Here is a 24,696-nt window from a genome sequence, read left to right as displayed (position 1 = left end):
AACTGGACAATTTTATTTATTAGAAGTCTTCCTGGTTTCTAGCTAGTTTAGTAGTTAATACACAGTTACCTCCTACTCTCGTCCTCCTCTTTTCTTGACTTTCCTCTTTAACTTACATTTTTCTTTCTTCTCTCTTTTTTTTCACTGAAAGGATTGGGCAACTGGGGTAAAAGGAAACCTGTGCTTTCCCACTCCCTGACTGGCAGGCCTCCACTCAGTTGCGTTCTGTAAGAACCTGTAAGCAGGTTCAACCAAGCTCCCAGGTGCCTGCTGCATGGTCACACACACGAATTCCCAAGTTGTAAGACCCACATCAGGGTGTCTTGGTGCAGGACCTCCTCGGAGGTTATCTAATACGTTGGCTCGGTAGTGCAGCACTTATACCACTCTATAGCTCCTTTGTGCAGCGGGAGAGCAAACGGGCCCCCACCTTCATATTCCCTCCGTGTAACGTGCCACGCTCCTTCCCTTGCTCCCTCGCCTCCCCCATCCAGGCTCTGTGCACAGATTCCCCCCGCCCCGCGCCCCCCAACTCCTTTTGTGCAGCCTGTGGCTGCGGACCTTGTAGTATTCATGGCAGATGAATAGCGAGTGACTGACACGTTCTAGCAGCGGCGAATCCAAGCGAGCTCCGGCGGCTGGGAGGAGGGTGTGTAGTGGCAGACGGCCGCTGGGATTATGAATGGGGGTTTGGGAGGAGGGGGCGGTGAGTGTGGGGTTCAAACCAGGATTTTCAGCATCCGGTTTTGGATAGACACGTAGGGCTGTGCTTAATTCTTTTAGCTCTGGTGGGAATGAAGATGCCGCGAGTTCCTGCCTGGGAGTGAGGGATATTTTGGAAAACTCCCCTGGTATGGTGCCCGTGGAGTATTGCGGGAGGTCTCTGAGGAAGGTGGGGGAAGAAAATAAGCCGCGAGGGGATTCAGGGAGAGGCCAGACGGCTGGGGACGGCTTGCCTAGTTCCTCAGAATTGACAGGTGGTGGCCTCAGCAGTTACAACCTACTACACAGCATCTAGTCAGTGCAATACGGTCACATTGTTTTTCCCCCGCACCCGGCTTAGGAGCGCAGCTCCGCAGACCAAGTACCACGGGCGAGCTGTCTCTTCCGGAGAAGGGGAGGGCGGGGGGAGGCAGAGGAGGTTTCGAGGGCCAGCGCGGGAGAGAGGAGCTCAGCCGAGCGTCGCCGGCGCTGGTGCTGCGCTGGCCCCGGTCCCCCACGTCGGCCGGACAGCCGGCCCGCGCGCGCGCGCTCTGCAGCCGCCCCCGGCTCGCTCGCCCCTTCCCGCGATCTCCTGGCCCCGCCTTGGCGGCTGCGGGCTCCTACTCGCCCGCGGGACTGCACGCGAGCGTCTTGCGGACTGCGCTCTCGCCCCCAGGAGAGACAGGAAGGCTCGCGCCACGCCGCGCGGAGCCGCGGCCGGAGCCCGGGCGTCCAGAGCGCGGTGTCCATCGCTGTGCACCGGCGGCGCCTCAGGCAGCAGGAGGGCGGCAGCCGCGAGCGTAGTCGGAGGTAAGAGCTGCCCAGGATGCTGCGGGTTTATTTTTTCCCCCTTCTCTTACTTCATTGCACATTGGAGCCTAAGCGGAGAGTGCAGGGTGTTGTATTGCTGATTGGGGGGTGGGGGGGCGGAGATCCGACCGCGGTGTAAGAATGGTGGTCTTGACCGCGTCGTTGTTGTCAGTCCCTTGAAGTAAATCCGCCAACCGGCCCTTTCCCTTTCGCTCCCTTCTTCCATGCCCCTGCCTCTGCCCTTGGACCTCTTGGCAAGTCACTGGGAAAGAGAGAGACCAAGAGAGGATCAAGAAAGGCAGAAGGATTCATGGCTCAGAATCCTAGGAGTCGATGATGGATGGGCGCGCGGTGCCCAGTGATTGACCGAGGGCGGCGGGCGCGGGCGGGAGCCTAAAGTACGGAAGAGTTTGTTGGGCCGCAGCCTCAGGATGGTTTTGCATGCCTGCGGTGGCTGGGGCACCAAAGTGGGGCGCACCCAAGCCTCGGCATGAAGAAGGCTTTATCAGGAACTTTTGGGAAGCTCCTCTGGTGTTCGGTGAGGGGTGCTGAGGTGTACTCCGGGCCTGGCCCTTCCTTAAGCTACAGGAGTCAGCGGTGGGGATGGGGTGGGGGTGGGGGTGGGGGGATGTTCCCTTCCTTTTCTCGATTTCTATCATCCTGTTTTGAATCCTTCTGTCCCTGTTTCATAGGCCTCGCTTCCATGTGCCATATTTCAAGCAAAAATTCTACCCACTGTCACCAGCCCCTTCAAAGCCAGGATAAACAGAGGAATAGCTCTTAATTTCTGAGTGGTACACACACGTACGCATACCCGGAGTAATGTTTAAGCGATACCTTGAGACTCTCATCTAGAACTACATTATGTAGATTTGTATGAGATAAAACTGTTCCCATTCATCTTTTAAAATCAGAGGTTTCCAGCTACTTGAAAGACCTGAGCTACACTGTAAGAATAAAGGCACATTAAATTAAACAACAGTGCTAAACTAAAAGTCTGCATGCTGTTTTTTAGTGGATTATATGCTTTCCCCCTTTCTTTCCCTAAAAGCTAGTTGTTATGCCAATGATTTTCATAAGAACAAATAAAAACAATTTGGGTACTTCAAAGTGATTTTGCACACAGCCTGAAGCTATAGGGAGGGGTCTGGAGTTTCCCTACTCATGAATTGATTAAAAGGCAGATAAGGCTAATGATTTCACGCAGGGAAAAAGAAATTCAGCTGTCCTTCCCTCTTACAGTACCTTATTTACCTTAAGACATCCCAAGAGAGACACCCCTTAATGTCAACATGTGCCTTCAGGATAAAATTGGCGTATTCAATTCTAGTCAATACATGCAGGACAGAGGTAGTATATTTGCTGGCTGCTTCTTTTCTTCTCCTTAAAAACAAACAAGCAAAAACAGAATGCCAATTTGTTAATTGACAACAAATAAGTAAATCAGTGAAATGGACTGGAATTGTTGAGATGGCCTGATTGATATATTGGTGATCTATTTATCATCTTATCTGTATTCCTTATCACAGTTGTGAGCTAAACAATTTTTCAATGTGTCTACTTGTGTTTTTTTTTTTTTTTCTCCCTTGGCTGATTTTCTTTTTGGTTTATTTTGGGCTTAAGATATTGCCAGGATAAATTATCTTAAATTTCTATAGAGGGTTCCCACTTGGATATGCTTGTTGGTTTTTGGAATAGGGTTAGTTTTCCTTTGAGGAATAAGAAATCGTATATGGTTTTCTGAACTTAGAGTCCTTTCACCATCTAAAGAAAGGTATGTAATAATAAAAGGCACTGTGTCTGAACAAGTAAGATTACATGTTTGATAAAAAAACGGAAGGAATGATGTCTCAGGTTGCTCATAATGTCTTATTTTGGTTTACTTTGGTTAGGGAGCAAGAGGTACATAAAGAGGTTTGAATTAAAAAGGATTTGGGTGCTAGCAATTGGATTTATCTTTAATTATTACCAAATAAAACTTCACCCATTGTCCTTTACAAATAAATTTGTGCAGCACCGTTTGGAGAGGTGTGGGTTATTGTTGACACAGGGTGAATGTATTCTTTTGAGCACTGGGGCTGTAGCCACCTTGTGGTGATATGGGGGACAGTGTGATGTGCCAAATACCTCTTCAAGGAAGGGACTTTTTCTCCAGCTTCCAGGAGTGTTGTAGTAGATGGCAGTCAATGGTCAGCCCCTTCAGGGATTGCCTCAGCTGTATAAAGTCCCCTTGTTTTCCAGGAGGGCCCATACCCAAAGACAGATCTATGTGGGATTATAAGGACCTGGCTATCTCAGCCCAACTCTGTACAAGTATCATTCTAGCTCCAGAACTCCCTGTGGGGTTTGCATTGCTCCTCAACTTCTTTCGTCGCTCACTTCTGCTCCTTCCCCATCCCTCTTCAGGTGTAGATCCCAGAGACAGTCCTTAATAAAATTGCACACTATTTCTTCTCCAAGTCTGCTTCTCAGAGAAACCAACTTGTGATATCTTCCCTCTCATCACACACTCATTTTGCCCATTTTAATCCATTTGTTTTTTCAAAGTGTAGTGTCACTTCTCATGGGAGGACATTCCCTTGTCCCTGCATCTCTTCTTCTGTCCCTCCCATTTTATCATTCTTTTCTGAGATACATGGCACATTGCCTATTGGAGAGCACCAATTAAAATGACAGCAGATTTCTCATCAGAAACCATGGAGGCCAGAAGGAAGTGGCACAGCATTTTCAAGTGCTAAATGAAAAGAACTATGAGTCATAATCTTTTCCCCTCATGAGTTTTCTAAATCATATTTGATACTAAAACAAAAATATGACACCATTTTATACTTAGACAATGGCATTTGAAAAGAAGGGAGAGTTAATTAATATTACTGTAATTACATCAAGTCAAATCCTGTTAGTGGAATCTCAGACAAAAATCTATATGTGATAATTTCTCTATGGAACATTTTTCTTCAAGCTGTCTTAAAGCACTTGAAAAATTATTAGTACCTTTATTTTTTGCTATTTCTGTGGGAAATGGTAAAAAAAAAATCCTTACTCAGATGGACAATTTAAGCCTCAGAGAAAATAAATGACATTACTTACGCAAGCAATGTTCTGATATTCTGAATGAATTAAAGAAAAGATACCAGCATTCTCTGTGTTTGGCTCTTCAGGTGTATGCTGCAGTGCTGACTCATAGCATTTGTAGAACCGAAAGTGAACCTAGAGATCACCTATTTCTACTCTGTTGTTTTGTATTTAAGAAAACAGTGACCTTGAAAAGTCATAAGGGAGCCTCAATTTTGTTTTTTCAATTAAATAATGACAAGGCTTGTTTATATTGAGTTCTTAGTATTTCTTAATTTTATGTTTTCTTTAAAAAATTAGAATCTCCTTTTAAGAAGAAATATGAGGCATGATTTCTCAGTACCCTTTTCTAATGAGGAAAAAAACACTTTAATAAGTTAGGATAATATGATGATATCTTTTTTACTTAATTAAAGGTTTTAAAAATCTGATGAACGTATGGACTAATTACCTAGAAAAATGAGCATACATTAAAATTTTGCATACTATATCAAAGGGTTTATGATCTATTAAGGAAGATTCCCCCACTTACTGTTCTGTGCTATTATACCACGTATTATCAATGGATCATGTACATATCTATTTACCAGTCTTCACTGGAGTAAGTGATTTAGGGATAATCCCTCATTTTATAGTCAGAGTCACCTTAAATGCATTTGTCCTGGGTCCAGAGCAGTGGAGTACCAAGTGAGTTGTTTACCTGCAGGTTCTAGACAGTCACTAGATATGAAGGATGTAGCAGGGCCAGCTGGTATTAAAATAAATAGATGGACTGTGATAACAGAAACAGGCAACTCAGCCCTCAATACTTGCTCTTTCCTCCTCCATATACACACACACATGCATGTATACACACTTACACAGACACCATGAGACTCCTTGGAAAAATTCACCTTCTCTTGCCTACTTACTGTACTTAAAAACATTGTTTCTTTGAGACAATTTTCCTTTTCTCCAAAAGGGCTGTTCTAGTGGTCATTTTAACTTAATTTCACCCATACCAAATATTAAGCGTTGGAATAAGAAAGCTTCTAGTGGCGATTGCTGAATTTACTGGGGATCCTTTGAAGGAAAAAGAAACCCGTGTTTCTTCCATGTCTTTCTTATATCATGGATCAAAATAATTTAAGGACATAGAATGATAAATGTCTCTGAATACATAGATAAGAAAATGAGACCACTGTTTGTTCAAGCAGATGAATTTACCTTTAAGGAAGCTACAAATATATACCTCAAGGAAGCTACTACATGCTTCTGGGTGACTAGTACAAGTACCTGGATGAAAAAAAAAAAAGACCCTGAAATGATTTGTGGTGCCATGATGTAACCAGAGTGAAAAACTCAATGCAGAAAAATAGGAAAGTTGTACCAAAATAAATAGTAAAATAAGCAGTTTTTTTCTAGTGCCTTATTCTCTTGTATCTTTTGGAAAGTTGAAAAAATTTTTGTTTTCAGGGTTACTGTTGAATAATTGGATAAATGAGGTTTGGGAATCATAAGTTTTGTGTTCCAGCTCTGCTATGCCACTAAATGGGTTAGTGACACCCCCTGTGTAAACTCCATGGCATAAAATAAGACATCAGCTTACAAGAATCTCTAAGGTTTTTTTTTAGCATTGTGATTTGGTTAAACTTCATATGAGAGAATATTATTTGATATAGCATTAGAGAATTTTTTTATAGGCTGATGTAATTAAGTATTATTCCTAAGCAAGCTATTCAGGGAATTATTGTTATTATTTTTAGGTTAGGTTGAAATTAGTATGATACCATAACATGGTCAGAAAATTGCAATAGTAAAAGAGGTCAGGGTTGTGTTAGATCTACCCAACTATATGGGTACAGCACATAGCACATTTGGGAAAAACAAACACTAATACTAAAAATGATAATAACACTGGGGGTAACACTAATATGAATGGCACTTGATTTGATTGGTCTGGGTTATGGCAGATACTGTAGAATGGCTCATTCATTCACCCTCTTTCTCTCTCTCTCTTTTTAAAAGATTTATTTATTTATTCCCACCCCCATCATTGTTTGAGCTCACTGTCTGCTCTCTGTGTCCATGCACTGTATGTTCTCTGTGTCTGCTCATCTTCTCTTTAGGAGGTACTGGGAACCAACCTGGGACCTTTCATGTGGGAGAGAGGCACTCAAACACTTGAGCCACCTCAGCTCCCTGCTTTATTGTGTCTCTCATTGTTTTTCTCTTTGTGTATCCTTGTTGCATCAGCTTGCCATGCCTACCTGTCACACCAGCTCCCTGTCTCGCTTGTCTTCTCCAGGAGGCACCAGGAACTGAACCTGGGACCTTTCATGTGGTAGGCGGGAGCTCATATCTGCCTCTCCCCTTTCTCTTTGATCTTCCTCTGCTATAAAGTTGGAAGACAAACCACTCAACTTTTCACTCTCCTTTGAAGCGAGAAGTGGCCCCTGTGACTTAGATTCGATGGAGATTCCTGATGAGAGTTTTCCTTCCTGAACAAAAAGGTAATGCCAATTTAGAAGATTCTTTCCCTTAGTGCTTACCCCCTCTTTATTCTTAGAGCATGGATACTCTGCTTTGTGATAAGCAACCATGAGGAATAAAATCATATCGTTAGGAAGATGAAGCAGAAAAATGGGCTCCTTGATGACATCTTAGAGCAGATGTATCAGCCTTGCACTGCCTATCTCCAGACTTATTGTTCATGAGAGAAATTAAACACTGTCATTGTTTCTTCCACTATTTTTTGTTTTCTGTTACTCACAAACACACTCCCAACTGAAGACAAAATAGGCTTCATGACTATAATTTTGAAGGATAATATTAGTATTGATAGATATTTGTAACTACTGATCTTGGACTGCAAAATTTAGTCGTTTGTACAAATATTCTCATTCTGAAGAATGAGGTGTGAAAATTTGGGGTAATTTGTATAACTTTCATTTTATTTTTCATTACCTATAGAATAGCATGAGACTCTAAGGGCTTTTGGTTTTTATTGCTTGGAGAATATTTCAAATTTTATTCAATGGGTGAAATTTATATGAGGAAAACTCTATTTCTGTGAATCACACCTCCTACTTAGCTATGATTTTTAGTAAGATGGGGATACAGCTGGAGAATACTAATGAGTCTTGAAAAAAATGTTCTTCTCCATTTGGAATTTAAGCAAAAATGTATAGCAGAGTAGGTTGCCCTCTTTACTGTTTAGTGCAAGTTTGTTTCCATCATGTTCCATCTCCTAATTTCATGCTTTTACAAGACTGCAAAATACTTTCAAAGGAGGAATTTAAAAGTTAACAAAGGGTGGTTATTTGTAGTAAGTGGATATAAAAGATGGAAAATAATTTTTGTGTGTGTGCAGCATGGCATCTATATCTTTTCTCTTTGGATTTTCCTCAGTTTTAAGTGCAGTATCTTACTTTTTTTTTTTTTTTTTTAAGTCATATGATAAAAGAGAAAGAAGAATCCGCCTGAGATGTATTTGTGATTTTTATCAATTAGGACTGCATTCTTCGGGAGTAGTAGAAAATTTGACATATAATGGCTGCAAAAATACGTTTATTTTTCTAACATAAAATGTCTGGAGGGAAATGGCCCAAGGCTGAGGCAACTGCACAAGGAAGTTATCTAGGACTCAGGCTCTTTATCACTTTCTGTTCTTATCATTTGTGTATGACATTCATTCTTCTGGAATGGTGGAAAGATAGATGGTAAAACTTCAGGCATTGTATCTGAATTCCACCCCCCTCCCCCAGAAAGAAGGGGCTGGGCAAAAGGAAAAGCACACATCAGCTAAGTCAGTCCTTTTGAAATAAATGAGGAAAATGATAGCTGGGAATATGCATCTTGTAGAATTCTGCTATTATCTAATTGACCAGCACTATGTCACTGGCCATCTTTAACTGCAGAGAAGTTCAAGAAACAGAGGTTTTTTTAAATCTGGGAAAATTGCTATGTTCCACAACATCAGGCTTCTGTTATATTAAAGAAGGAGAGAATCGTTATTGGTTAGGCAACCATCGTTGAAGAATGCGTCTCGGCTATTTAAATTATACTTGTAGTGTTGTATCATGAAATTATAATCTGGAAATTTCTTAAACAAGACAGTTAAAAAGTAGTTATTATTTACTATTCACATTAGTGTCTGAGAAGTTATAATTGTCGAAAGTTTTGTTATCAGTTGCCACTTATTGCCAAGAAAGTTGACTGATGCATAAAACTGAAGGAATGAGACAATCAGCAAGATGGAGGGAGAGTAAGGTGCTTCTAGAGTCAGCTCGTGCTGCCGGGCAGTTACTAATCACCTAGAGCTATATAAAGCATCTGTCTGGGGCTCCAGGAGATCAGAAGACCATTCTGCAACATCTTTGAAAGAACGGAAAGAGGAGACTGCCCATTTGCAGAAAAGATTCATGAGTAGAGCACTCCATGCCATGGAGGCTGGTGCCCATCCTCTACTGGCAGCACAGGCTACCTTGGGAGCTATTCCATGGTTGGAATTGGGAGCTCCACTTCCCAAAAACAGGAGTGGAAGTGACAGTTGGGCACCAACTTCAGCTACTGATTGGTAAATTCTGTGGGCTAAGGTATAATCCTAAGAACAGCTAAAATTTGAACCTGTCCAAGTCAGAAAGAGGCTGATAGCCCCATTGTTAACTCTGCACCTGGCACAAGGGGAAGCAGGGCAGACTGAAATCCACAATGCTGGTAGGAACTGGCTTCTTTCCATCCAGTTCAGATTGCAGCTCTAGCATAAGCCCTAGCCCCAGCTCCGGCAAGGAGGAAGCTGGGGGGACCTGCGCCAGCCTCTCTGGGAAAATACAGGCCATGCCACAGAGTCTGGTGATCATCCTACTCTGGCAGTGCAAGCCACACTGGCAGCTGTTTCATGGCTGGAATTGGAAGCTCCATTTCCTAAAAATGTAAGGGAGAGACTGTTGGCCACCAACTTCAATTACTGATTAGGAAATTCAGGTAGCTAAAGTACAGCCCTAACAACAGCTAAAGTTTGAACCTGTCCAAGTTGGAAAGTGGCCATTAGCCACTGTTTTGACTTTGCCCCAAGCATGAAGGGAATCCTGGCTGACTGAAAATCACAGTGACAGTAGACCCATTTCTTTCACCCAAATCAAACTGCAGTCCTAGCCTAGGCTACAGTCCCACCTGCACTAGCCTCTCTGGGTAATTGCAGGAACATTTGGCTGGCACAGACTGAACAGTCAGAAATCTACTGGGACCACTGCAGTCATTTTGGACCTATACTGCATAGATTGCTGCACACACCTGCAGCTTCATCCCTGCTCCAGGTAAGGGACAAAGGGGCATGAAGCTTCATCAGACTCTCTTGGCAACTGCAGTCTAGGCCTGCATGACTTGGATTATTACACACAGCTATGGCTCTGTCCCTACCATTGGCAAAGGAGAAAGTTGGGAGAAGCTTTATCAGTCCCTGGGGCAATGAGGGCAACTTGAGCCTCCATAGCTTGCAGCACCAACTACATCCTTGGCTCCTACTACACAACCAGCAAGAGAGAAAGGGCAAGAAAGCCCTAAATTAAAGACAGAAACTGAACCCAGAATAAATACATCTAGTAAGCTGGATGCCAAGACACCAACAAAGAATTACAATCCACATGAAGAAAAAGAAAGATATGGCCCAGTTAAGAACAAGATAGACCTCCAGATGCCATAAAGGACAACTAATCATAGATGTTCAAACAAATTGCCTTAATAAATTCAATGATTTGGCTAAAGAGATTAAGGATATTAAGAAGACACAGGATGAGCACAAAGAAGAATCTGAAAGAATACATAGAAAAATAGAAGATCTTACAGGAATGAATGGTGCAATATAAGAAATAAAAAATTTGCTGGAATCATATAATAGCAGATTTGAGAAGGCAGAAGAAAGGATTGATGAAGTTGAAGAAATGGCCTCTGAAAGCAAACATACAAAAGAACAGATGAAGAAAAGAATAGAAAAAATTGAACAAGGTCTCAGGGAAGTAAACGACAACAAGAGATGGGCAAACATATGTGTCATGGGTGTCCCAGAAGGGAGAAGAGAAAGGAAAGGGGCAGAAGGAATATTTGAAGAAATAATGATAGAAAATTTCCCAACCCCATTGAAGGGCATAGATATGCATGTCCAAGAAGCACAACATACTTGCATCCAAATAAATCTGAATAGACTAACTCCATGACATGTATTAATCAGTATGTCAAATGACAAAGACAGAATTCTGAGAGCAGCAAGAGAAAAGCAATGCATAACATGTAAGGGATACCCAGTAATATTAAGTGCCGATTTCTCATCAGAAACCAAGAAGATAGTGTTGTGATATATTTAAGATATTGCAAGAGAAAAACTTCCAGTCAAGAATCTTATATCTGACAAGATTGTCTTTCAAAAATGAGGGTGAATGTAGAATATTCACAGATAAACAGAAACTGAGAGATTTTGTAACCAAGAGACTAGCTTTGCAGAAAATACTAAAGCGTGTGCTACAGTCTGAAAAGAAAAGACAGGACAGAAAGGCTTGGAAGAGAGAATTGAAATGAAGATTATATCAGTAAAATTAACTAAAATGTCAAAAGAGTGGTGAAAATAAAATATGACAGATGAAACTCAAATATTTTGGAATAAACTTAATGAATAATGTAAAGTTCTTGTATTCAGACAACTACAGCCCATTGTTAAAAGAAATTAAAAAAGGCCTAAATAATTGGAAGAACATGCCATGCTCATGGATTGGAGGACTAAATATCATTAAGATGTCAGTTCTACTCACATTGATATACAGATTCAATACAGTCACAATAAAAATTCCACCAGCATGTTTTAAATAAATGGAAAACATGATTATCAAATTTATTTGGAAGGGTAAGGTGTCCAGAGTAGCCCGAAACATCTTAAAAAGGAAATTAAAAGTTGAAGGATGCTCACTTCCAGACTTTAAATCATATTACCTAGCTACAGTGGTAAAAACAGCATGGTACTGGCATAAAGACAGTCACATAGACCAAGGGAACTCAATCAAGAACTCAGAAATAGACCCTCACATCTACAGTCAAGTGATTTTTGACAAAGTAATCCTCCCAGAAGGACCAGAACAGTCTATTCAATGAATGGTGCTGGGTGAACTGAATATCCATAGCCAAAAGAAGGAAAAAGGACCCTATCTCCCACCTTACACAAAAATTAACTCAAAATGTTTCAAAAACCTAAATATAAAAGCAAGAACCATGAAGTTTCTAGAAGAAAATGTAGGAAAATATCTCCAAGAGCTCGTGGTAGATGGTGGGTTCTTAAAGGAGATAAGAGGAGGACTGTGATGGACTACTGATGTTCAATTTTGTAGAAGTTTTAATTAACTTTATTGTAAAAGTGTGGAAATGTATAAAGTGGATGGTAACACATTACAGTGAGTAACAGCTGGTTTATAATTGGGAATGTGGCTGAGAAAGGTAGTCTATGGATATAAAAGCCAATTGAAAGAAAGCTAGAGAATAATCTAGAGACTCACACAGTAAACCAGAGGAGGATGAGAATTGTGGTTGATGGTACAGATGCAAGAGTGTCCTTTTGAGCTGGAGCAAATGTACATCACTATTGTAGGGTGGTGGGAATGTGGAGAAGCATGGGAAAAAAAAAACAACTGGAGTGATCTATGGACTGTGGTTAACAGTAATAATGTAATATTCATGCATCTATGCCAAAGATGTATTGTGCTGATAATGCAGGAGTATGGAAAAACTGTACCAAATGTATGCTATGGACCTGGTAATAATCAGATATTATCTCATAATCTGTAACAAATGTTCCACCATGGTCTGGTGTGTTGATAGAGGGGTGCTGTGTGGGAATTCTGCACATGTGCATGATTGTTTTGTAAATTTACAACTTCTGTCATAAAAATACATTTAAAAAATAATAATAGGGTGGGTTGGGGGAAAAATACTCTAAATGTAAGATAAGGACTATAGTTAGTAGTAAGATTTTCACAATATTCTTTCATAATTTGTAACAAATGTCTCAGAACAGTTCAGTATTGGTGGCAGGTTAATGTATGGGACCCCTGTATGATGTTATGTTGTTTGCTTTGTAAATCCACAACTTTTACTATATACTTATTGTTTATGTTCATGTATAAATGATATAGTAGTAATAGTAATAATAATAATAATAGGCTGGGTTGGGAGAAAAATACACCAAATGTAAGATACTTTGGTTAATAGTAATATTTTGAGGATGCTCTTTAATCATTAGTTAAAAATGTTTCACAACAATGCCAGGTATTGGTGGTAGGGTGAGGTGAGTTGTGACAGTCCTATATAATGTTATGTATGTTCGTTTTATAAGTTCACGACTATTTCTATACAACTATTGTTTATGTATGAGTGATATCCTTCAATAAAGTTTAGAAAAGGGAAAAAAAGCTTAAGGTATATTGTAATAATATTTGTTATTAAGCTGATAGATCACAAATGTCATAATTTCCTTCTACAATGAATAATCACATATAAGTTTGAAATTCTCACACATCAGACAGTGACAATAATATAAATCATTAATTCATAAATTACTGTGCTTTCTCTTTTGCTTAAATTTGAATCTGTATACTGTGAGATATTTTACTGTCCTCAAATTTTTAATGACATGTGAAAAACACTCAAAAGCAGATCTTTATTTTTAAAAGAATAAAAATGGGCTGAATTCCAGCATTTCTACTTTGCTATTCTCATTTAGAATATTGTCAAAAACACCCTGTAATTGAGGGTTTGTTCTTCAATTGAAGTAGTTACTGTACTTAGAAGCTGTTTATCTTCATCAAGAAGGATAATGGATCATTCATGGTTAAATTTTTTTTCCTTAAAATAGGGTGAGGCAATTGTTCTTGCCACACTTCAGAGGGATATTACAAGGATAAATGAAATAATGGATGTGAAGTGCATTACTCTGCTCTGAAAATAGATGTTACATAAATTACATAAGTAGTATTATTAATGTGTGAACAAGATGATGGTGAACATTTCTAGAAGTGATTATCACAACCAAGTATTTTGATGTGGTCCTCAATGTCAATTTTTTCAAAGAAAAGCAATATAGTAAAAAACATTCTTACATTCTTATATTGAAATATCAAAGATAAGCCTCCTTGCAAGAGGAAGAAAATGTATAGAGAATGCTTCAAGGAGAGATGATTCATTGAATAATGCAATATAGTAATAGATTTCGTGCAGATATAAAAATCCCATTGGGCCCATTAAGTGGTTAGGGAAATGGGAAACCTCTGATGAAAATGTATGACTCCAGTGATTCCAAAAATGGAATCTAGAATGGAACTTCCAAAAGCCATACCATGGGAATAATGAGATTGTTTGTTTCATAAAATTTTTCAATAAATGATTTTGTCATCCTCTTTGGCCACAGGTTCTTACTCCTTGAAAGACATTTTGAAATAGGGAATTCTTTCTTATTCCTAACCTCAGCTCCATGTTTTCTATGTGCTGTTCACCAGTAAAAGTGAATTGTGTGATGTGATGATAAGAATACTTGACTTGGAGCCAGGGACCAATGTTCATGCCTCAGTTTTGAAACTGCTTTATCTGTGTAACTGGGAGAGTTATTCATTTGTTTCATGGGAAGAATCATCCTTTAAATCACATCATTCTCTTCTTCAGGCATGCCTAGAGTTAAGGTGCTTAAAGCACTTGACCAATTGAGGTCATTGAGGAAAGTCAAGTCTCTGTGGGAAGAATACTGAGTCTCCTTCATGTCATCTTATGGTGATGGGAGTTCAGCCATGAAACTGGCTTGTGAAAAGTGGCCTGGAAACAGTTTCCAGGAGGGAATCCATGATTTTCTCTGTGCCTCATTATCTTGAGTGATTTGTTAAGGTAAATCTTAGGTATGGGCCCATAGGTGGTATGGGCTAAATAGATAGTAGCAAAAATGGAACAGTTCAAACAGCATGTTATCTGTTGTAAATCATGATATCCAGATTATTTCCTCTCTTTTTTAATACCCTAAGTCTTTAGAAAGTCATGTTTAATTGTCATAATTCATTCTTAACTGTCTTACGAAAATTAAGGGCAAGGTCAAATTTGGGCAAGATCTTTAGGTGGGAAAAAGTGCCAGTCCATCCCAAGTCATTCGGGTAGCAGTGTTACCAGCAGTAATTAGAGAATACAGAATTCCTAAGAGAAGATATGGGGGATATTATGGTGAGGTCTGGGGAGTTGTGGCTTCCAAAGAGCATTAGAGGTGCTACTGCCATTTTCTAAAAGAAAACTCTTCTTCTGTTGTGCACAGAAGCTTACGGTGTACTTTTGTTGAAGAAGATGGCAGATTTCCAGAAAGGTTGCAGTTTTCTCAACTGGAAAATAAAGGGACTACACTAGATCATAGTTTCATAGTCATTATTTTCTCCCCTATGGCTCTCTTGTTTTGAAGATTGTGTCTACAAAAAACCATTTTTATAATTATTTCTTCTTAAAGTAATAAATGCATAGAAAACAGGCAATCAGAGCTTCTGATCAATATGCGATAATGAATGTTGCCATTCTGAGAAGTTATAATTCAACTTAAAGCAAACAAATGTAATATTTTTGTTCATTCAAGCATGTAATACATATTTAAAAATATCAAATTGTATTTAAATGTCAATTAAAAGCAGCGTTTTATCCTTCTTCATCCCTGGTTCTTACTTCCTAGAGGCATTTACTTTCAGGTAATTTATTGCTTCTTCGTATCTGCATCCATTTTGCAAAAATAAGATGATTTTGCTATTTCTTGATTTTCAGTTTTATTTTTATATACTTATTTCCTGCTATGGATGATGACACACATACACATTCATTTACTTGCTTTGCTTCCTCCATTTAATTTTTAAATTGTTATGACTATATAACTATCATTCATATCCTTTTGTGCACTGTCATTACATTTCCTTTCTTATAAATATTCTTTTTCCCCTGAGTTAATATATCCCATATATTTTCTTTTGCACAGTTTTCAAAGTATCTCATTATTTCACCCTCAAACTCTTAAACTAAATTGTGAATTTCTTCTTAATATGTTCAAATTCATAAAACAATATATTTTAACCTTTTTTGGACACTTTCATCCTCAACCTGTCCATTTGTTTTCTCAACCTGTCATTTTGGAATCTTCTTTTTCCATCTTCATTAGCTAGTGCAATGCTAGGCTGAGATAATAGGTAGTCCCAAAATCAATAATGGCTCAGATACAACAGAAACATATTTCTTGCCATGTAACAATACTGGTCTGTTCAGGTGAGTGGGGGTGGGGAGGTGGGGTCGGAGCTCTTATTTGCTATTTCAGATGAGTGGGTGGAATAAGGGGCCACTCTTCTTCCTTAGGTCATTCAGGGACCTCAGATAGAGGCACTTCTATTTTCAGTACATGGATTCCAAAATTGTCATGTTCAAGTCCATTCATTCTGTACCTGGAGGATAAAGAGTTGGAGGATTTTATGGTACGGTCTTTGAAATGGCACATATACCTTCCACGATATGATTGACTGGAACTTAGTCCCATGGCCACATTCAACTGCAAGAGAGGCCGGGGAATGGTGTATAGCTATTTGTCCAGAGAAGACAAAATAGGTTTTGGTGGACAGCTAATAGTATCTGCAGTACAATCATGCTGCAGATTTCTTCAACTCTTTTCTATGTTGGATCACTTGTTTCTTGATTTCCATATCTTGCTCTTTCTTGGTTTAGTCCCTTGTTTTGATGGATGGAGCACATGCTCCAGTATCTTTCTAAGGGAGAGTACACTGGAGGTAAAACATTTGAGATGTTTCATATCTGAGAATATCTTTATGCTATTTTATACATGATACATAATTTTTACAGATATAGAATTCCTGTTGGGAATAATTTTCCTCCAAATTTTGAAGACACATTTCATTATGTTCTTGTTGTTTTAGCTATCGAAAGTCTGTCGTTTTAGCCATTGTAAGTCTAACCATTGAAAGTTTAGCCATTGAAAATCTTGATATTTTAAATATGGACTTCTTTTTTTCCCTCACTGGAAACTTTTAGTATCATCTCATTATCCCTGGAAATTTGAAATTTCAAGATGATGTGCCCTGGTATAATTCATTTCTGATTCATTGTGTGGGGAAACTCAGTGGGTCTTTTCTTTGTGGATACTTGTCCATCAGTTTTGGGAATGTTTCTTGTATTAGTAATTTCATCAACATTAAAGTCAAATTTCCTTCAAAATTGAAGATCTCTGAAATCAGGAAATCAGGACACATCTTAAATTGATGCTGTCTTACAATAGCTGTTGGTCAGGTGGCAATCATGACTTGGTTATATAAAAAACATTTTATTGACACTTTTTGGTATAAATTTTAAAAGTGCCATATATTGGCCAAAAGTTGTATATCTCACTTATAAGGGGTGAATAGAAATAGCAAATTCTCAGAGATAGAAAACAGATTAGAGGTTTCTGGGGAGATGGTAGGATGGGAAGAGGAGAAGTGTTTGTTAAAAAACAAAAAACAAAAAGCAGCTAGAGGGATAAGGGAATAGACTACAAAGGGACATGAAGGAACTTAAAAAATGTGCCAGCATAAAAGAGTTTTGGATCTCATGAAATATTGTAATTTCTTTCATTTGGTTTTTTTGGTTCTCTCTTTCTAGAATTTCTATTACTATATTGCATCTAATCTGAGAAGCTTTTGGTTATAAGATATACCATTATTTTATAATCACTAAAAACATACTGGCAATTAAACTGGGAATAATGCTTTCATATAAATTAAAAGATTAATTTTATCCTTTATTTTAAGAATGTGTTTTGACTTAAATATAAAATGTATCATATATTTCTCCTGTGCATACATAAAAAGGAACATATACTAAAATAAATTTCAATGAGTTATTCTGAATGCTTATTCACATACAGAATCCATCTCTTCTCAATTCCTTTTCAACACTGAGTTTACTGTTACTGTGTTTATCCATGCAGTATCACTTTATGTGCCAGGAATAGCACTGGTGCTAAAAAGATGCTTAGCTTGCTTTTTTAAAAACAAAATCAATTTTATTGATATATATTTATAAAGCATCCAAATTAATTAATTAACCATTAATAAATTCATCCAGAGTGTACAATCAGTGGTATTCGGTGTAATCACATATTTGCGCATTCATCGCTTCAGTCATTCTTAGAGCACTTTCATTATTTCATTAATAATAATAAACAAAAAACAAACAAAACTCATCACCTCTCAATCTCTCTATGCTTCCCCTGCCATACATAGCTGCTATTCTTTTTCCTTCTTTCTAGTATAACTTGTATTTATATTTTGTAAAAACAGTCTTATATATGCAATATCACCCATCTTCGTGTTTTACATGAGGTTTTACTGTCTTATCCAATCCCATGTTATAATTTTTAACTATCCTTCTAGTAATATACACGGCCCTAGTCTTTCCCTTTCAATCACTGTCATAATCATATAATAGCTCTGCTAGTTACAAATACTGTGATATGCATTCACCATTTCTGTTCTTCTCCAAAGATTTACAAACAACCTTTTTATCACCTCAGCTTTCCATTCTCTACCCTTCTTCTATTTTCTGTTGACCTATATTCTAATTATTAACTCCATGAGTTTTCACAATATATTTAATTCATAACGGTGCAATCACACAGTATTTGTCCTTTTGTGTCTGCCTTCCTTCACCAATATAATGTCCTCTAGGTTCATCCATGTTGTCATATGCTTCATGACTTCATTTCTTCTTAGTGGTACATAATACTCCATTGTGTGTATATACCACAATTTGTTTATCCTTGCTTCAGCTGATGGACAACTGGTTGTTCCCAACTTTTTGGCAATCATGAATAATGTCTCTGTGAACATCAGTGTACAGATGTCTGTGTCTCTGCTTTCAGTTCTTCTGGGTATATACCTAGTAATGGTATTGCCAGTTCTCGTGGGAAGTATGTATTCAACTTCCTTAGGAACTGCCAAACAGTCCTCCACAGTGGCTGTACCATTCTACGTTCCCACCAACAATGAATAAGCATCTCTATCTCTCCACATCCACTCCAACATTTATAGTTTTCTGACTTTTTAATAGTGACCAGTCTAATAGGTGTGAAATGATACCTCATTGTAGTTTTGATTTGCATTACCCTGATTGCTAATGATGTTGAACATTTTTTTTCATGTGTTTCTTCGCCATTGTATTTTTTCTTTGGATAATTGCCTTTTCAAGTCTTTTGCCCATTTTTTATTTGGGTGGTTTGTCTTTATAGTGGTGAGTTGTATGATCTCTTTGTAGAGCATGTATATTAAACCCTTATCAGATATGTGAGTGCCAAATATTTTCTTCCATTGAGTTGGCTGTCTTTTCACCCTTTTTGCAAAGTCCTTTGAGGTGCAAAAGTGTTGAATTTTGAGGAGGTTACATTTCTCTATTTTTTCTTTTGTTGCTTGTGCTTTGGGTGTAAGGTTTAAGAAATTACTGCCTACCACAAGATTTTGAAGTTGTTTTCCTACATTGTCTTCTAGGAGTTCTATGGTTGTTGCTTTTATATTTAGGCCCTTGATCCATTTTGAGTTAATTTTTGTATAAGGTGTGCTAAAGGGTTCCCTTTCTTTCTTTTGGATATAGCTTTCCAGTTCTCCCAGCACCATTTATTGAAAGCCTGTTTTGACCCAGCTGGGAGGGCTTGACTGCCTTGGCAAAAATTACTTGATTGTAGATGTGAGTGCATCTATTTCTGAGCTCTGGATTTGATTCCACTGGTCATTGTGTCTGTCTTTATGCCAATCCATTCTGTTTTTATTGTTGTAGCTAAGTAATATGCTTTAAAGTCAGGAAGTGAGAGTCCTTCAACTTTATTCTTCTTTTTTAAGATCTTTTTTTGACTATTCAGGGCCCTACCATTCCATATAAGTTTGATAATTGATTTTTCCATTTCTCCAAAAATCTGTTGGTATTTTTTTGGGATTGTGTTGAATTTGTAAAACAGTTTGGGTAGAATTGACATCTTAAAGATATTCAGTCCTCTAGTCCATGAACATGGAAGGTCCTTCCATTTATTTATGTCTCCTTCAGTTTCTTTTAGCAATGTTTTGTAGTTTTCTAAATACAGGTCCTTTATGTCCTGGTTAAGTTTATTCCTAAATATTTGATTGTTTTAGTTATTATGAATTGAGGTTTTTTTTTCTGATTTCCTCCTGAGATTGCTCATCAGTAGTGTATAGAAACACTATTGATTTTTGCTTATTCACTTGTATCCCACCACTTCGTTGAACTTGTCTATTAGTTCTTGTAGGTTTTATGCGGATTTTTCAGGAGATTCTAGGTGTAGGGTCACATCATCAGCAAATAGTGTAAGTTTTACTTCTCTCTTTCCTATTTCAGTGCCTTTTATTTCTCTATCTAGCCTAATTTATCTAGCTAGAACCTGTAGCACAATATCGAATAACAATGGTGACAGTGGGCATCCTTGTCTTATTCAAGATCTCAGCAGGAAAGCTTTGTCTTTCACCATTGAGTACAATGCTAGCTGTTAAGTTTTCATTTATAGTCTTTATCACATTGAGAAAGTTTCCTTCTACACCTATCTTTTGGAGTGTTTTTTTTTTTTAATCAAGAAAGAGTGCTGTATTTTTTCAAATCCCTTTTCTGTATCAATTGAGAGGATCATGTGATTTTACTTCTTCAGTTTATCAATGTGGTTTATTACACTATTTGGTTTTCTTGTGTTGAACCCCCCTTGCTTACCTGGGATAAAACCAACTCAGTCATAGCATATAATTCTTTTAACGTACTTTTGGATTCTGTTTGCAAGTATTTTGTTCAGGATTTTTTTTTTTTTTGCATCTATATTCATTAGAGATATTGGTCTGTAATTTTCTCTTTTTGTTTATCTTTATTTGGTTTTGGTATTAGGGTTATAATGGCTTCTTAGAATGAGCTTGTAGTGTTCTTTCATGTTCAAGTTTTTGGAAGAGACTGAGCAAGATTGGTATTAGATTGTCTTTCAATGATTGGTAGAATTCACCTGTGAAGCTGTCTGGTCCTGGGCTTTTCATCTTTGGGAGGGTTTGATGACTGTTTTTAATCTCTTCACTTGTGATTTGTTATTGAAGTTTTCTATTTCTTCTAGTTTCAGTATAAGTGGTTTGTGTGTTTCTAGGAATTTGTCCATCTTGTCTACATTGTTTAGTTCTTAGGCTTACAATTGTTCATGGTATCCTCTTAGGATCTCCCTTATTTCTGTGAAGCCAGTAGTAAGTCCCGATCTCATTTCTGATTTTATTTATTTATGTCTTTTTTTTCTTTGCCAGTTTAGCTAAGGGTATGTCGATTTTGTTGATCTCAAAGAAGCAACTTTTGGTTTTATTGATTCTCTCTGTTGTTTTTTTGTTCTTGATTTCATTAAATTCTGCTCAGATTTCTTTCCTTTGGCTTGGTTTGGGATTAGTTTGCTATTCTTTTTCCATTTCCTCCAGGTGTGCAGTTAGATTTTCAATATTTGTTCTTTTTTTTTTAAAGACTTATTTATTTATTTTATTTCTCTCCCCCCCTCCCCCAGCTGTCTGTTTTCTGTGTCTCTTTGCTGCGTCTCCTTCTTTGTCCGCTTCTGTTTTTGTCAGTGGCACAGGAATCTATGTTCCTTTTTGTTGTGCCATCTTGTTGTGTCATCTCTCCGTGTGGGCAGTGCCATTCCTGGGCAGGCTGCACTTTCTTTTGCACTGGGTGGCTCTCCTTATGGGGCGCACTCCTTGAGCGTGGGGCTCCCCTACGAGGAGACACCCCTGCGTGGACACGGCACTCCTTGCGCACATCAGCACTGTGCATGGGCCAACTCCACATGGGTAAAGGAGGCCCAAGGTTTGAACCACAGACCTCCCATGTGGTAGATGGATGCCCTAACCACTGGGCCAAGTCTGCTTCCCATCTTTGTTCTTTTTAAATGTAAGCATTGAGGGCTATAAATTTCCCTCTCTGCACTATCTTTGTGGTTTCCATAGGTTTTGATTCATTTCAAGATATTTGCTGAATTCTTTTGCAGTTTCTTCTTTGACCCACAGATGAAGAGTGTGTTGTTTAATCTCCTCACACTTATGAATTTTCCCATTTTCCATCCATTATTGATTTCCAGCTTCATTCTGTTATGATCAGAGAAAGTGTTTTGTATAATTTCAATCTTTTTAAATTTAGTGAGACTTGTCTTGTGACCCAAAATATGATCTATCTTGGAGAAGGATCCATGAGCACTTGAAAAGTATATATATATATATATCTCCTGCTGTTTTGGGGTGCAATGCTCGTAGATGTCTGTTAGGTCTAGTTCATTCATCATATTATTCACATTCCTTCTTTCTTTATATATCCTCTGTCCAGATGTTCTATCCAATATTGAGAGCAGTGTATTGAAGTCTCCAACTATTATTGTAGAGACATCTGTTTCTCCCTTTAGTTTTGCCAATGTGTGCCTCATCTATCTTGGGGCAATCAGGTTAGGTGGATAAATATTTAATATAGTTATTTTTCTTGGTGAATTGCACCTTTTATTAACATATAATGACATTTTCATCCCTTATAACAGCTTTGCATTTGAAATCTATTTTGTCTGATATTAGTATCACTACTCCAGATCTTTTTTGGTTAGTATTTGCATGTAATATCTTTTCCCAACCTTTTGCTTTTAAACTGATTGTGACCTTACATCTGAGGTGAGTCACTTGTAGACAACATATACATGGCTCATGTTTTTAAAAATCTATTATATCAGCCTATGTCCTTTGATTTTAGAGTTCAAACCATTAATATTCAATGTTATTACTATAAAGGCATTACTTACTTCATCCATTTTGTTCTTTGGCTCTCTGTTGTCATATTTTTGTATTGTCTGTCTTCTTACCCCTTAGTTTACTTTCCTAATAATCTTCATTTCTACACTCCTCCAAATCTCTCACCCTTGTTTTTTTCTTTTAGGTTGCAGCGCTCCCTTTAATATCTCTTGTAATTCTGGCTTTTGGTGACATATTGTATCAGTTTTTGTTTGTCTGTGAAGACTTTGAACTCACCCTCATTTTTGAAGGGCAGTTTGTCAGATACAGAATTCTTGGCTGGTAGGTTTTCAGTTTTAGTACCTTAAATATATCATACCACTTTCTTCTCCCCTCTGTGGTTTCTGAAGGGAGGTCAGTACTTAATCTTATGGAGTTTCCCTTGTATGTGATGCTTTGCTTTTCTCTTGCTACTTTCAGAATCCTCTCTTTATCTCTGATATTTGTCATTCTGGATACTAGGTGTCTCGGGGTAGGTCTATTCAGATTTCTTTTGTTTGGGGTGCTTTGTCCTTCTTAGATATTGTTATTTATGTCTTTCATAGGGGTTGGGAAGTTTTTGGTCATTATTTCTTCAAATATTCTTTCTGTCCCTTTTCCTTTCTCTTCTCCTTTTGGGCACTGATAATGTGAATGTTTGTGCATTTCACATTGTCATTCAGTTCCCTGAGATTCTGTTCCATGTTTTCCATTCTCTACTCTCAGTTCTTCTGTCTTTTCTCGTTCAGACATTCTCTGTCTTCAAAATCACTAATTCAGTCTTTGAGCAATTAAAATCTTCTCTTATGTGCCTCTAATGCATTTTTAATCACATCATATCTTTCATTTGCGTTTACTTTGCAGACTTTCAAATTGTTCTTTATTCTCACCTAGTATCTTCTTAATATCCTTTATTTCTTTAGTCATATTTTCTTACAATTCTTTGATTTGATTTAGGAGAGTTGTATGATTATCACTGATTGTCTTTATCCTTTATGTCTTCAAGATATATAGTTTGTTCCTTTGGCTGGGTCATCTCTTTCTGTTTCCTATTATGGTTTGTAATTTTTTGCTGATGTCTAGTAATCTGAATATGTTGGTGAATTTACTCTGACAGCCAATTTCTCTCTTGCCTACTGTTATTTTTTCACAGCTCTTCTTTGATATTTGGTTCAACTTATTCTAAGTCTTTAAAATTGCCCTGTTTAAATGATCAAAATCAAGCCAGGGACTCACTAATGGGGTACAGATTTTCTCCCAGGAGTTAGGATATAGAGACAGCTGAAAAAGTTTTTTTTCCATATAATTTCCAGACCGGCCAGCAGATGGTGCTCATTGGTGTATCTTTCCATGGAGTTGTTTCATTCTCTTCTTTGCTGTGCTCCTGTGTTGAATGTTCAGAGCAGTGATTTAAAGCAGGTTCTACTGACCAAATTCATTGAAGGAAAGCCCCTGACTCCCCCTCCCTTTTCCTTTGAAACAGCTGAAAAGGGAAGAATATATCTGTTCCCCTCTCAGTCAGCTGCAGTGAGCCAGGGGTTTTACCCCATCTTAATATCTTGGAGGTGGGGGAGGGGAGCTCTTCCCTGACACCATGGGGGCTTGGTAACTCACATTTGTATTCTTAGTCTCTCTGTCCCTTACCCTCATGGGAGTTGTGTAGCACTGTCCTTGTCTACTGACCCCCAAAGCAGGTCCCTCAGACAGCTTTTGGCTCTTTCTCCATTGTTTCCGTGAGAGCACTGAGCTCTGCTTGTTAGCCTGACACCATCTTCCCACAACTCCATGATCATATCTTCTTGATCACAAACTCTTGGGATTTTCCAGAGGGTCCTTGGAAAATCAGAGAGGATTTTTTCATTCACTATTATAATCCACATGCCTATACAAACTACAGGTTACCTTAGCAATACATGTCCACTTTCAGGTTTAAGGCACTGGATCTGGTATTTTTCTCTTTCTTCAATTCAGTATTTACGTAGTCCTTCTCCACTCGCTCATCCTTAGCTTGGTTTTGATTCCTGCCTTGGTGATATTGTTAAGTATGTTTGATTCTCCAAAGCTCCTATCGCTTCCTCACAACCATATGATTTCTAGGTTTTAAAGCAATGCTCCATTATTGTCCATTGGATTTTCTCCCAACCAAACTGACCTTCATTCTTCAAGTTTTCATGAATGTGCAGGTCATGACAACTATCTCATTACTGCTGCTACTGTGACAGAAATTGTAGGATGCTGTCTTGCAAAATGTATCCTTATTCCAGAACTGTAATGATGTAGA

General features: G+C 38.3%; 1 protein-coding gene across 3 annotated transcripts in view; it reads left to right on the top strand.

Annotated features, from left to right (window-relative positions):
* Positions 1-24,696, top strand: part of PDE4B (phosphodiesterase 4B) — a 778,920-nt gene that overhangs the window by 72,648 nt on the left and 681,576 nt on the right. The window contains exon 1 of one of the 3 annotated variants that reach the window (XM_004483673.4): positions 648-1,512. The exons of 1 other annotated variant lie outside the window; for it this stretch is intronic. The gene's annotated coding sequence lies outside the window, so the exon portion shown is untranslated. Of the gene's footprint in view, positions 1-647; positions 1,513-24,696 lie in introns of those variants that run through there. One more of the 3 variants, XM_071217404.1, reaches the window with a different exon arrangement.

Source organism: Dasypus novemcinctus, chromosome 9 (assembly GCF_030445035.2).
Source record: "Dasypus novemcinctus isolate mDasNov1 chromosome 9, mDasNov1.1.hap2, whole genome shotgun sequence".
In the NCBI taxonomy this organism is placed as follows: Eukaryota; Metazoa; Chordata; class Mammalia; order Cingulata; family Dasypodidae; genus Dasypus; species Dasypus novemcinctus.
This window is presented reverse-complemented; position numbering and strand designations above follow the sequence as displayed.